The following is a 14,792-nucleotide window of genomic DNA, read 5'->3' on the forward strand; positions in this document are numbered from 1 at the left end:
GGACGTACATCATCAAATGATCCACCTGCCTTCTTCAATTTAATCATTTTAAACACTTTATTATTGGACCTCAAAAGAAATTAATTCATCCTACTCCTGCTTTAAATAGATCTTTGTATCAAAACTCTGGACAACGGCTTTCAGGTAAAAGTAATGTTGCCCTCTTTCCTGTGAATATCTGGCAGGTTCTAAATACATTCTTTGCAATAATAACATTAATGAATAGGAGGGCTAATGTTTTGTAAGAGGAAGAAATCATAAATAATGCTAAATGTACATTCCTGTATAGGAAAACCCCCATACTAATGAATAATCCAGACAAAAATGTCAGTACACCTAGGAATCTCTGTCTTAGGACAATTAATGATCAAGGAGGGAAAATGAATGGTAGGATTGGGGATTTCAAGACCTACTTTGTAGAATAGCTCTAAAAACACAAATGTAAAGTGTTTCCAGTTGGTTTTAACTTACAGTCAATCATATCCCAAAGTTCTATCAGAATTATAGATTGTTCTCAAACTTCCTTTTTGTCTTCAAGATTGGTCAACATGAGTTGACTCATGGAAAATGTAGTCTATAAGACTAGGTGCATGAATAGTGTCATTAAGTAAAATAGGAGAACTGTGGAATTCAGCACACATGACCCTGATGCATGCCCTTGAAGAGAAGCCTTTCCCCCACTCACAGGGATGCTGCAGCTCCAAGGAAGAAATTACTCAGTTGCCAGGGTTGATTTTTATTTTAAGGAGTACATATTAGGTAGAATGGTGAGGGGACATCAGGACAGGATGAGGAAGTGGAATCTCGTGTGTCTATTTCCCCAGTCATGTTGTGATGAATGCTCAATCTGCCTGGAATGCTACTGAGAGCACAGGCAGTGGACTCCTTTTTCTGTTGTAACATCAAGTAAATGGCCACTAACACAAAGAGGAGCAAAGTAATGATAGGGGGAGAGGAAAATTCTTAAATCAGAACTTCAAAGGTGCTAGCCTCCTACCAGCACACATTTCATTGTTATACAATGGATATTCATTTCGCAAGTTAGTTATTCCCTCTCAGCTTCAGTGAAACCATAGAGAGGTAAAAATAAGGAAAAAAAAATTCATAGACTTCATCAACAACCTCACCTAACAGACAATAAATAATCCAAAGGACGTAATGGAACCAGGCACCTAGTGATATGTGTCTGGCTGGCCTAAGAGGGTCTGCAGGTACTCAGTTTTTTTCCTAGCACAGTGTGTGCTTCTATCCTCTCTATCCCTAGCTCAGATAAGATTATACTAATTTTGAACAGGAGAAAACAAATTTCTGGAAGTTGCACAGAAGGGGGTGAAGAAAATCTAGGAAGACCTAATGAATAGATCTGCACAAGAGTCCTTGGCCTAGACCTACAAAGAGATCCCCAGTGAACATTCACTCCAGAAACAAAGAACCGCCAAAGAAAGGACTATTGTTTCTTTAGTGGTACATCATTAGGCACTCGTATCTGTTAGACTGAAAAGAGCTTAGAAGATGAGCTTAATAGAACGGATCAACCAGAAGTAGACTTTAAATTCTTATAGCTAGTAACTGAAGAAATAAAATCCACACACACCTCAAGGAATACCCACTTTTACATACTGCCATCAAGGTCTTTAAAGCATTGTTTTCCCTTTAAAATTTAGCACAAATACAAGCTAGCTAAAGAAGAGAAGACGGGTGGATCTGAAGGTAAATTCACCCAAATGCTGATGTTTATCCAGGGGGAAAGATGCCAGACAAAATTTGCTTTAGTATAAAGCTGCTGGGGGCAACATGGTCATAATGAAAGAAAAAATGAAGACACACAATGGTTATTTTTCAGAAGCAGTTGGCATTATAAAGTGATTTGATAATAAAGCACTAAAATTTCCTAAAGCAATAAAAGCACTATGCATTTCCCACAGCAAGATTTGTCAGACAAGCAATGATAAAAATATTTTCCCACAGATTTGTTTTGAAAAAAAAATATACTCAAGACCTCCACAATATAAGCTTTGTAAAATATTGTTATTTTTATTGTTCTCCCATAAAATTCTTTTAATGAAATACACAGTACAGATATCAAAAAAGGAGTTTAAAGTCACCAAATGCATACTAATAAATGAGATGCAGTAACTTTCTCAATACCAAACTTTCAAGATGCCAGTTGTAAAATGAATAGTCACATAACTAAAAGAAAACAAAATGTCAATGACACTTAAGCTAAACTCCATGGTTGGATCCCGGCTTCACATCTCACTTGGAAGTGTACTGGGCAGGCAAAGAAAAAAAGCAGGAGCAACTCCAGGGAGCTTGGCAGGAATGTGTGAGGCAGGTGTGCAATGATGGGGTGGGGCTTAATGCCTACTTATCATGTGTTGTAAGATCAAACCCCAAATTAAAATGTCACTTCCTTGTGTGGCCTACATAGTGTCTATACTGCAGAGTCTCATATCTTTTTACCATATTTCTTTAGTGTTTACAGTCATGGATATTGAGGCATTGATCATATTGGCCCCCTGAAATTTTGAACATGCATACTTCTTCCAAGTGCAGGTCTGACTACAGTCAAATGTCTCATTTTAGTCGATTCTGTAATTTACAAGCTTGTAACTTTACTGCATACACACCATAGATAAGCAATATCTATATTTTACTTACAAATACAGCATGATAAAAATAGATAATGAAGATATATCTTATAGCTTACACACTATGAATATACTAAGAAATAGATAAATTTAAAGGTTATTTTTAAAATAGCAAGATAAATTCTATATTTTTTCTAAGGCACAAAATGAGCCAGTGGGACCTGCAACCATAGGCATATTCTAGCTATATTTTTTTCATATATATATTGATGACCATAGGCAAAAATGAGCATTTGGATTGACCTGCCCACCAATCCCTTTAGGATTCAAATGTTTAATGTGACAATTAAAGGCTCTATGTCTATGCAGCAACCACTGTCCACATGATGTAATGCACAAGATAAAAAGACATTGGTATTGTTTGAGATTTCAAACAATTGTCCTTTTTTTCTTATCAGTATAATCCATCAACACTAAACTATACACAACTGGGTTTTGTTTTTTAAATGACTAATGTTGTTCTTTTGTTTCCAGAAAGAAAAAAAATGAATACAAGGCAGGAGTAGACTGGTGCAAGAGTCATGTACTAATAAACAAAACAGTAAGCTCTCTGATCCTTGAACAGTGTACTGGGAAGAGATGGGAGCAAAGGAGCAGCATAAAAGAAAGGGCGAGTGTGTGAGCAATGCAGCGTCTGGGTATTTCCCTAGCATGTTAGAGACCCAAGTTCAATCCCCCAAACCAGAAAACAAAACAAGAAAAAGGGGGTAAAGGAAGAGCTGGGTTTTGGAAGAGAATATCTGAGCTATGGACAGAGGAAGTTTAGATAGGGTTCTGTGCTCTCACCAGGATCCTCAGGAAATAGCAGGTAAGCCCCAACATGGAAGAAAGAATGAACAACTGTGCTGCCTAAGATACAAATGTCAAAAGGCCTAGACGCTTAGGGACAGGCCATGTGGTAGCTAATGTCAGACTGCCTTGGGAGAAAATGACTTCGTAATCTGGGAAAGCAAAGTGTAGCCAGATCACACAGTGGGTCTAGTTTGTATTTAGACTCTCAGATGGTCTTCCCAACAGCCAGGTGTGGATGTAAAAGCCCTTGGCTACTCAGACACAGTCACTGTGGTCCACTGCAGAGACTTGACTCCTGATACATCCTCCAAAATCGACTGTTCTCTAGCCTCCTCTTCTCCATCCTTCTTAAGACAATGAGTAATAATGAGCTGCTTTTTGAGGGCTGCATACCTCTTGCCTGTTTCCCTAATAGCAACATGGACTGAAAAACATTTTTTTCCTCCCTGGAGACTCCCATGGAGAAGTTTAACACACTTTAGAATTTTACTTGAAAAGCAAGGTTCATGATGTTAGTTCTCATTTGTGTCCTGAAAAAAAAATCGCAAATGGAAAAAATAACCTTTCATGTACAAAGAACTGGTGGGCAGATCAGGCCTCTGCCCACACTTCTAAATCTCTGACTCCGGAAAGGCGTTCTACACTTAAAATGGTTTTAAATTTCTACAGTGATATAGATCAAAGAAACTTTTTGTTGTGTTTTGTTTTTCTTTATTTCTCTCTTTAAAAAGTTTTTAAACCTTGTAATGACAGCAGTGATGTGGGTATTGAATACTAAACTGGAATTCAGACAATTAGAAAACTAGGTTTTTACAATAATTAAAAAAAAAAAAAAACCACCTTCTTTTTAAGATTTAGAAACCAGATCCAGCTGTGAGTCAATTGCCAGAGAACATCTCAAATAAGATCTCCCCTCTCTGGATTGGCTTTATCCCAGCCTTTGCCAAGGTAAGGAAACAGATATAACCCTGTGCCTTAGGTGTTCAAAAGCTTCCAAGAAAGACTTTAGACTTGCTGATCTGAGAGACCCCAATGACCCACTTCCATGTAGATAATCCCATGCTACTCAACAGGGGCGAGGGAAGAGACTTTGTTGGAGGAAGATAAGCCACCCTATAGCATCTCATAGTGGTCAATGTCTTAAGAAGATCCAGTCAAGATGTGCTGAGTACGGACACCACACTCCATCTGCCTAGCTGAGCCCATTTGTTGAGTTGTGAAGGCAAACATACAGATTATTGTGTCAAGTTACTAAAGTTTATGATGTTAAACAGCAAAAATATAAGGGCAGCAAAGGGTTTTGTTTTATGTTGGTTATTTTGTTTGTTTGTTTTTTTACCTTATCCACAATAAAACAAAGATAAATCAGTATGTTTTCTTAGGTATATTTAGTCAGCTATTGTAAACAGGTTTTTGATAGTTGCAAATAAATTCATTTGTCTGTTGGATAACAGTTAGCTAATAAAATTAAGGGTGCCTGCTTTAGGATGTTTAAAGTACATCATATTATTCTCTGTTATGAAAATTAGTAACGTGGAACTCACACGGAACTATTTACTTCTTATCTGGATATTTCCTGTCCCATAGTTCAGACACAGTGAAACTGTCTTCACATATCCTTAGCCATTGACTAAAACCCACATTGCATGCTGCTGTGTTCTGATGGCCTACCTGAAGCAATTGATCTTATCATGTGGTACTGACAGGAAATGTTCAGCATAATTTTAAATGCTGTTTTCCTTAAGAGGTTTCTGGCCAGGGGAAAATTCTCTCCATTAAGGTTGGTTAACAATCAGGATCATTCATACTCAAGTTTTTAAAGAAATGGCATTTTCTTATTTGTGTGTTCCTCGGGCCAATATTATTGGAGACCATATTATATATGTCTGTACTTAGATCACAGCAAACCAACCCAACTACTTTGAAAATGTGAGGATACCCAATCATAACTGAAATTATTCAACAAGTTTAGAATAGTCAATAGGCTCACAATTTTAAAACAACTTACAACAGTGTCAAGAAATCAATGTGACAGACGTTAACAAAGTTCACAAACAGAAATTATAGTGTTTGTGACAAACTGAAGAAAAAGTATTGGTTTAAGTAGAACCATAATATAATATAAAGATAGGAGAAAATGGATTCAAGCACTGGTATATAGTGGAAATGAAACTTTTTGAATCAGTGGCACTTGATCCAATGGGTAATTGTATAAATGAAAATAAATGTTGTCCTCCTATTTCACACCATGTATCGATGGATAAGGTGCAGAAACACAAAGTATATCTTGAAAAAATAGTACAGAATAAATTTATCCTGGAGCTAGCCAAGATTTATGAATAAAAGGCAAAGTGACAATAACTGATGAATTACAATTCAATAAAGTTAAAAAGATCTGTTCATCAAAGGTATCATTTCAAGAAGGGCATCCACAGAGTAGAAATATTTTCAAAACATATGTCTACCATATGTTTGGTGCTATCCTGAGTGGATGGGCAGGGAAAGCCCATATTTTAGGAGTAGGCAGTAACGACAATAGCACTAAGCATTTTATGAAAGACATTATATTAATGGCCTTTGAGAGTATCACTGTTTGTCGATGGGGAAATGAAAAGTATCATAATGAAAACAGTCAGTACACAGCCAACAGGAAAATTACAGTCAGAAGTCAAACAGCACTGACTGTTACCCAAGTGTAGAAGACACAAATGCTCATGCCCTGCTCCTGGAAGTGTAAATTGGTAAAACCTTCCTACAAAACAGCTTCTGCATTAGCAAGTAAAGACCATCCTACCAGACCAAAAGATTTGTTAAGCTTATACCCCAACAGTAAGAGCTGCCATTATTTCTTAATGGTACAAATAAAACAAGAACATTAAAACGTTCATCAATACTAGAACGAATAAACTGGGGCAAATCCACAAACCAAGTGAGTCAATCACCCAAAATGTAAAAGATCTAATGAGAAGAAGGTAGTTTTTAAGAACTGCGTATCAATAACTATCTGATGAAGTTACCCTAAATAATTTAATTAGTAAGACATTACATAAGTAAATATTATATAGAAATTATAGTATAATTCAACATTTAAAAAAATAAAACTACATAAATGGACTCAGGGGCAAAAATCACATGATAAACAAATTCAAAAAGTACCTTCAACAATGTCCTATATTCCTTTATGACAAAAGTCCTAAAGATACTTAGAACTAAAGAAACATACCAAGAAAAGAGAAACAAAGGTGATATCCAACAAACCTAGAGTCAACATTAAATTATAAGGGAGATAAGAAAACATTTCCACTAAAATCGAAACAAGGAAACAAGGGTGTACAAGTTCAGCTTTCTTATTTATTATAGTAAGAAAAAAAAAGAACATCAAAGGCACAGAAACAGGCAGGGAAGAAGTCACAGAATTCTGATTTATAGATAATCTGATGCTCTAGGTAAGAAACACAAGAAAATGCTGAGAAAATCCTGATATATATATATACATTCAGCACAGTGGCATGTTATAAAGTTAATATATGAAAATAAAATGAATTTCTGTGCACCAATAATAAATAGGCTAAGGAGGAGGAAATAAAATCAATTAGCATTCTTGCTTTTTTCCTCCTTTCATCCCTCCCCTCTTTGAAGGAATACACACACACACACACACACACACACACACACACACACACACACACTGCACACTTCTGCAACATGTCCTCTGATTTTTCACCTGTACACCAAGGCACACTCTTGCCAGCATACAATATATTCCAAATGCAACAGTGTCGACTGGCCAGACCCCCTGGAACTCCCAGGGACTGGGCCACAAACCAAAGACTACACATGGAGGGACCCATGACTCTGGCCGCATATGTGGCAGAGGATGGCCTTGCTGGACAGCAGTAGGAAAAGAGACCCTTGGGCCTGAGGGTGTGCTATGCCCCAGTGTAGGGGAATGCCAGGACGAGAAGCTGGCAGGGGGTGGGTGGGTGCAGGAGCACCCTCATAGAGGCAGGGGTAGGGGGTAGTGGGTAGGAGGCTTTCCAAAGGAGAGATCTGGAAGGGGGAAAACATTTGAGATGTAAGTAAAGAAAATATCCACTAAAAAAAAAGAAATGAAAATTACATAAAACAACATACCCCAAAAAACAAACAGCACAAATTTCATATATTCTGTAAACAAAACATTTTAAGAAGCTTATTTAAGCTAAAACTATAGAATTATATGTAGGTCGAAAGGATCTGTAAATGAGTATTCACTAAAGATTAACCCTGTAGAGCCTGTATGTATGTCAACCCCAAAATTGATAAAGCCCATGAAATGCTACTAATCAATTTTCTTGTTTGGAAATCGGAGTACACAGTATTAGCAAGTCACCACAGCAACCACGGAAGAAAATACTGTTTCAATGATCAGAAAAAGCTCAAGCAAAAGTTCAGAAAAGACAAAGATGTTGAAGAATATGCAGAATCTTGATTTGAGAACAAGACATTTTAACTATAAGCATAAAAAATCAGAAATAGATTCAAAACATATTCAGAAAGTATTAATTTTACCATGTATATGTAATAGTTTTAATCAAAATAGAAAGTAAATAGCAAACCACATACAGAAAGATTGGGGATAGAACTGAAGTTAGGAACTCTTGAGTTTGTGCACTTTACAGGGAAACATGCATCTTTTACCTAAAACAAACCAAACAACAACCAAAACACAGGAATGCTAGTGAACGTGATAATACTAAATCAAAATACACGCACTTTCAAGTTACAGCCACAGTGTTGATGACACTCTAACACCATTTGTCCCACAGGGCACTCCACACTTCTGCTTTCTCGAGGATCCCTGTCTTTGAAGAACACCTGGCAACTGCTATGTAATTTGGAGTTTTCATCCTCCAGGAGTAACCTGCTGCTTAAGCTGAAGGCTGCTCCTCTTACCTTGTCATTATCTGTTTCTGGAAGGCTCTAGACAAAGTTGCTGACACTGCCATGCTTCAAAGTCCATCTGTGTGAAATGAAACAGCCCCTGCCCCCTCCCTGCCTGGACACCAGTGAACAAACAAAGCACATTCAAATCGATGACACAACAGGGCTTTGGAAAGAAACATCAGTCCGTTGTCAATAAATCCAGCCTGCCTTTCTCAAGTGGGGTTCCATGACATAATCTGCTTGATATGAAGTCACTTCTTAATTCTCCCAAGGCTGGCACAAAGCTAGAACCATTCTAGATGTTCAGGATGAAAGCTAACTCATGTCACACCACAGATGCCATGGAGCAATAAGGCTCAGTGTCCTTGGGAGTTCAGGGTAAAAGGACCTGGCACTATATGTAATATGTAATATATAACATGTAATATATAGTATGTAAACATGGCTTTTCTGTGTGCTGTCATTAAAAAAAAAACTTATTGACCTGTGGACCAAAGACTTACTATGCTGTTGAAGAAAAATTAAATAGCCTGGAGAAATGCTTGAGTGAATTGTTTGTAGATTTCAGGAAGTCACAGGAAGTAACAACAACAGCAACAACAACAACAACAACAACAACGGGACCAACAATATTAAAGTTGATAAAATGTGCAGAGAAAAGCATCTCCTCACGTAACAGCCAGGATTTATGAAGCTCATTTAAAATGCTCGAGGATGTGCTTCAACAAGGCATTTGTTTTCCATCTTAGAGAAGGCAACAAGAAAAATCGCCTTCTGAAACATTTAGAACTGGCATGAAACAGAAGTTTGATTTCAAGTCAGTTTAACACAACACAGGAATGTCTGCCTTAAGGCTAATTAATCTCACAAAGAGGTCTCCATTAAAGATGGATCTCATTGTTCAGTCAAGAAAACTGAGGTCCAGAGAAGAAATTATAGCCAGTATTTCTCTAAAAGGCCCAGCAGAAGGACTTTTCAGATATGTATCCTCTAAATGAAAATCCCAGCTAGCTCCCTAAACCACTACTGAGAAGAAAAGACAAGAAGGACTGTTGATTTTAATGAACGATGCCCCTGCCATTCATGTTGATATTTAACCCCCCAATATCTCAGAGTTGCGCTTATTAAGATACAGGTTTTCACAGGGGTAACTAAGGTAAAATGATTCGTTTGAGTTTCCTGGTCCTTAATATTTCACAAGAAGAGAAGCATTAGACCAAAATATCTAAAGAAAAAAGAAAGTAGACAGTGAGTGAGAAGACCCATGAGTTCAGTAGCCATCTACTGAGTAAAGGGGAAACGGATTCTTCCCTCGGTCTCTAGAAGGAATATCTTGTAAGGGGTTTTCCAGATGAATAGAATCAAGAGCATTGGCAGGGGGAGGGGGCGCATAGGAAGGAGGGAGAGAGAGAAGAGAGACGAGAGAGAAAGGTGGGAGAAGAAAGGATATTTATTAAATGAGCTTTAAAATAGAGACAACAGTCAAGTCGCTACTGAGATGCTAAAAACTCAGTAGTGGAGGCTGGGTTCCTCAACATACTTAGTAGTCCCAGAATAGCTGACCATCTCTTGCTGGAGGACAACAATAGGCAGTTACTCAGTCCACAGGGTGGAATGCCTCAATGGTCCCAATCTGGGACCAGGAGCCTTGAAAGTTCTTGGAAAGTCACTAGTTTCATCCCATGATTGCAAGCTTGGACAGCTACTGTTAGGAAAGTTATCAGCAGGGCAGCAACAACAGAAGAGGGAAGACTAAGTCAGCAATAGGCTCAGGAAGCTGCCCTCTGAAATCTGCTTTTGATATCGGCTGCCGCCATCCACAATAGGCTGGGTCTTCCCACATCAATCAAGGAAATCAGGATAACTCTTCAGGTGAGGATATCTACTTGGGTGATTCTAATTTGTGACAAAGTGACATTAAAAACATCCATATGTCTCTTGTACTAAGACAATAAATTTCTGTCATTAAACTACCAAGTGTGTGGTATTTTGTTAAAGCAGAACGAGCAAACTGATAATATTGCCAGATTCTAAATAAATCTATAATTAAAATTACCATTCAAATGTTAGTAAGTACAGAATAATTTTCTGTAAGTCCACAATGTTTATGTTTCTGGGGTTCTTAAGTTTTAAATTGACCTCATCTAAGCAATCTGCTTTGTATCAAGGAGAAATTTTTATTTTCATTTTGATAAAAAATAATAAATCTAAGTATAAATATAAGACCTACTATCAAGTTAGATATTTTGAAGTATTCACTCTATGCTATATGCAAACCTTGCAGCTTCCTGAGAATATTCTGACTATTAAAATTATTATGAATTGTGTGTATAACTACATATATTTGATAAAAATTAATAAAATTAATTTCTACATAGTAAACATATATTGATTATAATTTTAATAGGTAAAAATTTGACAAATATTCCTTTGCTAAGAAACTGTTTCCAAGTGAATGCCACTTTGAGTCTGGCTAAGATTTATAGCAGGTAGTGACATTTGTAACCTAACAACCTAAGGTCCATGCATCCAGTTCCCACATGATGAAAGGAGACTCTTTCTACTCCATATATGTAGTGTGTGTATACATGCACAGAAACAAGATTTTAAAAAAAGAAACTAGCAAGTTCTGTGCAAAGAAGTCCTTCAGTAAAATTAACCATCTCTCTATGAACTTAGGGATACAGGGGACAAACCTCAATAAAAAGGAAGCCCAATGATATCGTCTTTCTAAAGGAAAAAAAATAGCAGCTCCACTAAAACAAGCATGTGCATTCTCTTCCCTCCCACTGAATAGTAACTGGAGAAATAAGCAAGTATGTCAAATAGTGAGCTAACAGTGATGCATATTGTAAATACAGAAATCAAAGTATCTTTATTTTCAGATGATTTTATTCTATACATAAAATACCTTTAAAAGTCCAAGAGAAAACTCCTACTGCAAATAAATACATTTTGGAAAGGCTAGTCAAATGGTAGGACAGCCAAAAGAATCCTGAACAACCAAAATCTCTTTGAAGTATGGCCATTCCAGATTTCAAGTCATATTACAGAGCTACAGAAATGAAAATAGTATGCACTGGCATTTCTAAAGACCCATTGATCGATGAAATAACTGAGAAGAACATATAAACCTATACCGTAGGGCCATATGATTTTGACCATATAGACAACACCGGAGAAAAGACACCTTCAAAAAAAAAAAAAAAAAAAAAAAAGATGATGCTAGTCAAACTGAATACCTATATGAAGAAGAATGAAACTCTATTCCCATGTCTAACCTGCACAAAGCTCAACCGAGGTGGATTAAGGATCTCACCAATAGACTAAAGAAAAATATACTGAGCCATCTAAGAAATGCAAGTTAAGTTCTTACTCCAGTCAGAATGCCTAAGGTAAAAAAATAAACAAATAAAACAAACAATAACAACAAAATAATAACAAATGTTGGGGAGAATGTTAAGAAAGGAACACTTACTCACTGATGGTGAGCTTGCCAGTACTGAAGTCAGTGTGGAGGTTCCTCACAGATAAAATCATCCAGTGATCCCACTCTTGGGTACGCACTCAAAGGACTTTAGATACTACTCTAGAGATACCTGTTTATCCATGTTCAATACTGCTTTATTCAAAAAAGTAAAAATGAAGCCACTGTAATAATTCATATATTTACACAATAGAATATTATTCATCTGCTCAGAAAAATGAAAAATGCAAGTTAAATGTATTGCAACAACATAACCAGAACCCATAAAAGACAAGTCAGACCAAAGAGAGGGAAGTTGTACTGCAAATAGGTTCAACCCCTAGCAATGCAGCTATTTGCAATTGTTAGCTGCCAGACACAGCATATATCTCTAAGAGGATAGCTCCTAGTAAGTAAGTCAACCATGTCCAAGAAGAAGACCGAATGGTCTTGAAAGATTAAAACGAAAGAATATAAATGTGGGCAGGTACTAAAAGTAGGCAGATCTAGGAAGACTTGGGCACTGAATATGATCAAAACACACCACATTGTATTAAACTCTGAAAGAATTAATAAAATTGGAAATAGTACCTTCCAACTTCATCATAGTATAAGTCATATTCATAAACTCTGATACAGGTCTATTGCTAATTTTAAACGTGGAATGATGAAGATGATGATAAATGAGAAATACTTCATCTTCTATTCTGGGAGTTGTTCTTTCAGGAGACGGTTAATGAGAACAATACATGGGAAAAAGGAAACGTCCATTGAATGTTAGCTGATTACTGTTATTAAATCATTTTTCATAAGCACTTCATTTGGGCATTAGAGAGATGACTCAGTGATTTAGACCACATACTGGTCTTGCAGAGGACCTGAGCTTAGCTTCCAATACCCACATTAGTGGGTAGCTTACCCACACACACATGTACATCCCCACAAGTAGACATACATGTACACATGCTTAAAAAAATGAAACTTTTAAAAGACCAGTTAATTTTAATTCTAAGATTAAATGTAAAAATAATTTTACTAAATTTTCACAGATTAAAACCTAACTACCAATTTATATTTTAATTATGTTAATTTTTTTCTTTTCTCCAAATGCTTGCAAGAAAGTGATAAAGACACAAATAGATACATGTTTTGAGCAGGAATCTCCTTCTAAATCAATTTCCCTGAGAAAGCATCAGCTCTTTTCAACCATCCCATCAAGAGATATTTAAGATCACATTTGGTTTGTTTAGGTTTGGGCTTTCCCCTCTTTACCTCCCTCATTATTTTCAAAGAACTGTATGATCGTCTGTATCTCAGAAACGCTAACATTATACCTTTTAAATCACATTTTTTTGCATTGTCACATTTCTTCAGTTATAGTCCCATGACTTGTATAATTTGCCTTTATTCTCTTCATTCACTCCAAATCTCCCTATTCCTTATCAGAGCCCCTCTGCAATCACTTCTCCAGTTTTCCCCACCTCTTCCGGATGCCCATGTCTTTCTGCTCTTTCATAACCATCAATCTTCTCTCCCTTCTTGTTCAGGAAGGAAAACATCTGTTCAACGTTCTCTCCTGGTCACAGTAATAAATCTTCCTCCGAAGAGCACTGCATCTTTTCTTCCTCAGTCTCAGAATAACTTTTCCATTCAGCTGAAACATGGGTTCATGGCATCATTCCAGTATTTTTATTCTCATACACCATGGTTTAACTCCAAAGACTTATGCTAATACTCTGTGTACAAAGTTGCATGGTCAAAGCTTACCTGCTGGGGTTTGAAAGAGAAAAGTCCCCCACAGGCTCAAGTGTTTTAACACTTGTTCACCAGTTGGTGGTGGTAAGTGGAATCTTTGAAAGACTGGAGAAAGCATATCACTGGAGGTGGGACGTGTGGGGTTATAGGCTGGCCCCAACTTCCTGAGAGTGGATACAAGGTGAGCACCCTGCTTCCTCCTCCTGCCTCATGGCTTTCCTGCCTGATAGCTTCTATCCCTCTGGAATTATAAACAAAAGTAAATCCTTCTCCCGGAATTTGTTTTTATGGTAGTATTTTTACTACAGCAATGGAAAAGAAACTAAGACAAACCTGTGTCTTTTTTGTTCTGTACCTGTGAGTTGACTTGCTGAATATTTTCAGGCCTGAACTTTTCTACTTTGCTTCTCGAAAATTCTACCTAGCACATATTAAATTGATCTTATATTTTACTTAATAATCATTTAACCTTTAATAATTATTGTCACTGAAAGATTTATAATTTGAGGGAGCTATGACAACGTTTCAAGCATCTCTTCTGTCATACTATGAGATAAAGCTGCATGTAAGAAATTTTAAAATAAAATAAAAGTCAATGACATTCACTTGCCTAAAAAGCAGCCATCTAAAAGCTCAGCTAAACAACTCTGTTTAAATGAAGGTAGATAGAGCTGCCCATGTTATTCTATTTAGGCATCTAGGTGATCACTACGCCTTGACAGGACAGGAAATAACTTGTTATACTTCTGCCATATAAAGAGACTAAGCTACTCCAGCAAAAAGAATAAAACTACCAAAAGGAGTAGATAAATAAGGAACAATCTAGGAAACTATATTGTATAGTACAACCTTAGAATAGACTTCTTATTCCACAATCAATTATAAAATTTCCTTGAATGGCTCTTTTCATCAAATTACATGTCACAGTCTATTCCTTTTTACAAAAACTATTGATGGAGAGAATAATCACAGTAAGAAAAATCTAAACACAGAGGCTCCTCCATGGGGCTTGACACACAATGCTGCAACTGCAAGCACAGGGCAAAGGTTAAAAGAACTCAGAGCCATCAAACACATTCTGGAAGGTACTACAGTCCTGAAAGCATACAGCTAATTACTGACTGTAAAGACCACTGGCACAGAGAATTTTATAGTGTAATCATACTGTGAATAATAATCCTGGCCCAAGAAAGATAAAATAA

At 36.8% G+C, this 14,792-nt stretch overlaps 1 protein-coding gene and 1 long non-coding RNA gene across 47 annotated transcripts in view; one reads left to right on the forward strand and one right to left on the reverse strand.

Annotated features, from left to right (window-relative positions):
* Ptprd (protein tyrosine phosphatase, receptor type, D) overlaps window positions 1-14,792 on the reverse strand; it is a 2,270,506-nt gene that overhangs the window by 394,551 nt on the left and 1,861,163 nt on the right. For 5 of the 46 annotated variants that reach the window (NM_001352630.1, NM_001352628.1, NM_001352629.1 and 2 more), the window contains exon 1: window positions 8,379-8,456. The exons of the other annotated variants lie outside the window; for them this stretch is intronic. The gene's annotated coding sequence lies outside the window, so the exon portion shown is untranslated. Of the gene's footprint in view, window positions 1-8,378; window positions 8,457-14,792 lie in introns of those variants that run through there. 46 annotated transcript variants of the gene reach the window in all.
* Window positions 2,275-9,599, forward strand: Gm46893. The gene is made up of 2 exons (XR_001784563.2): window positions 2,275-3,459; window positions 8,252-9,599. It is a non-coding gene; the product is annotated as a predicted gene, 46893 (long non-coding RNA).

The sequence above is a fragment of the Mus musculus genome, chromosome 4, assembly GCF_000001635.26.
Source record: "Mus musculus strain C57BL/6J chromosome 4, GRCm38.p6 C57BL/6J".
NCBI classification, from domain to species: Eukaryota; Metazoa; Chordata; class Mammalia; order Rodentia; family Muridae; genus Mus; species Mus musculus.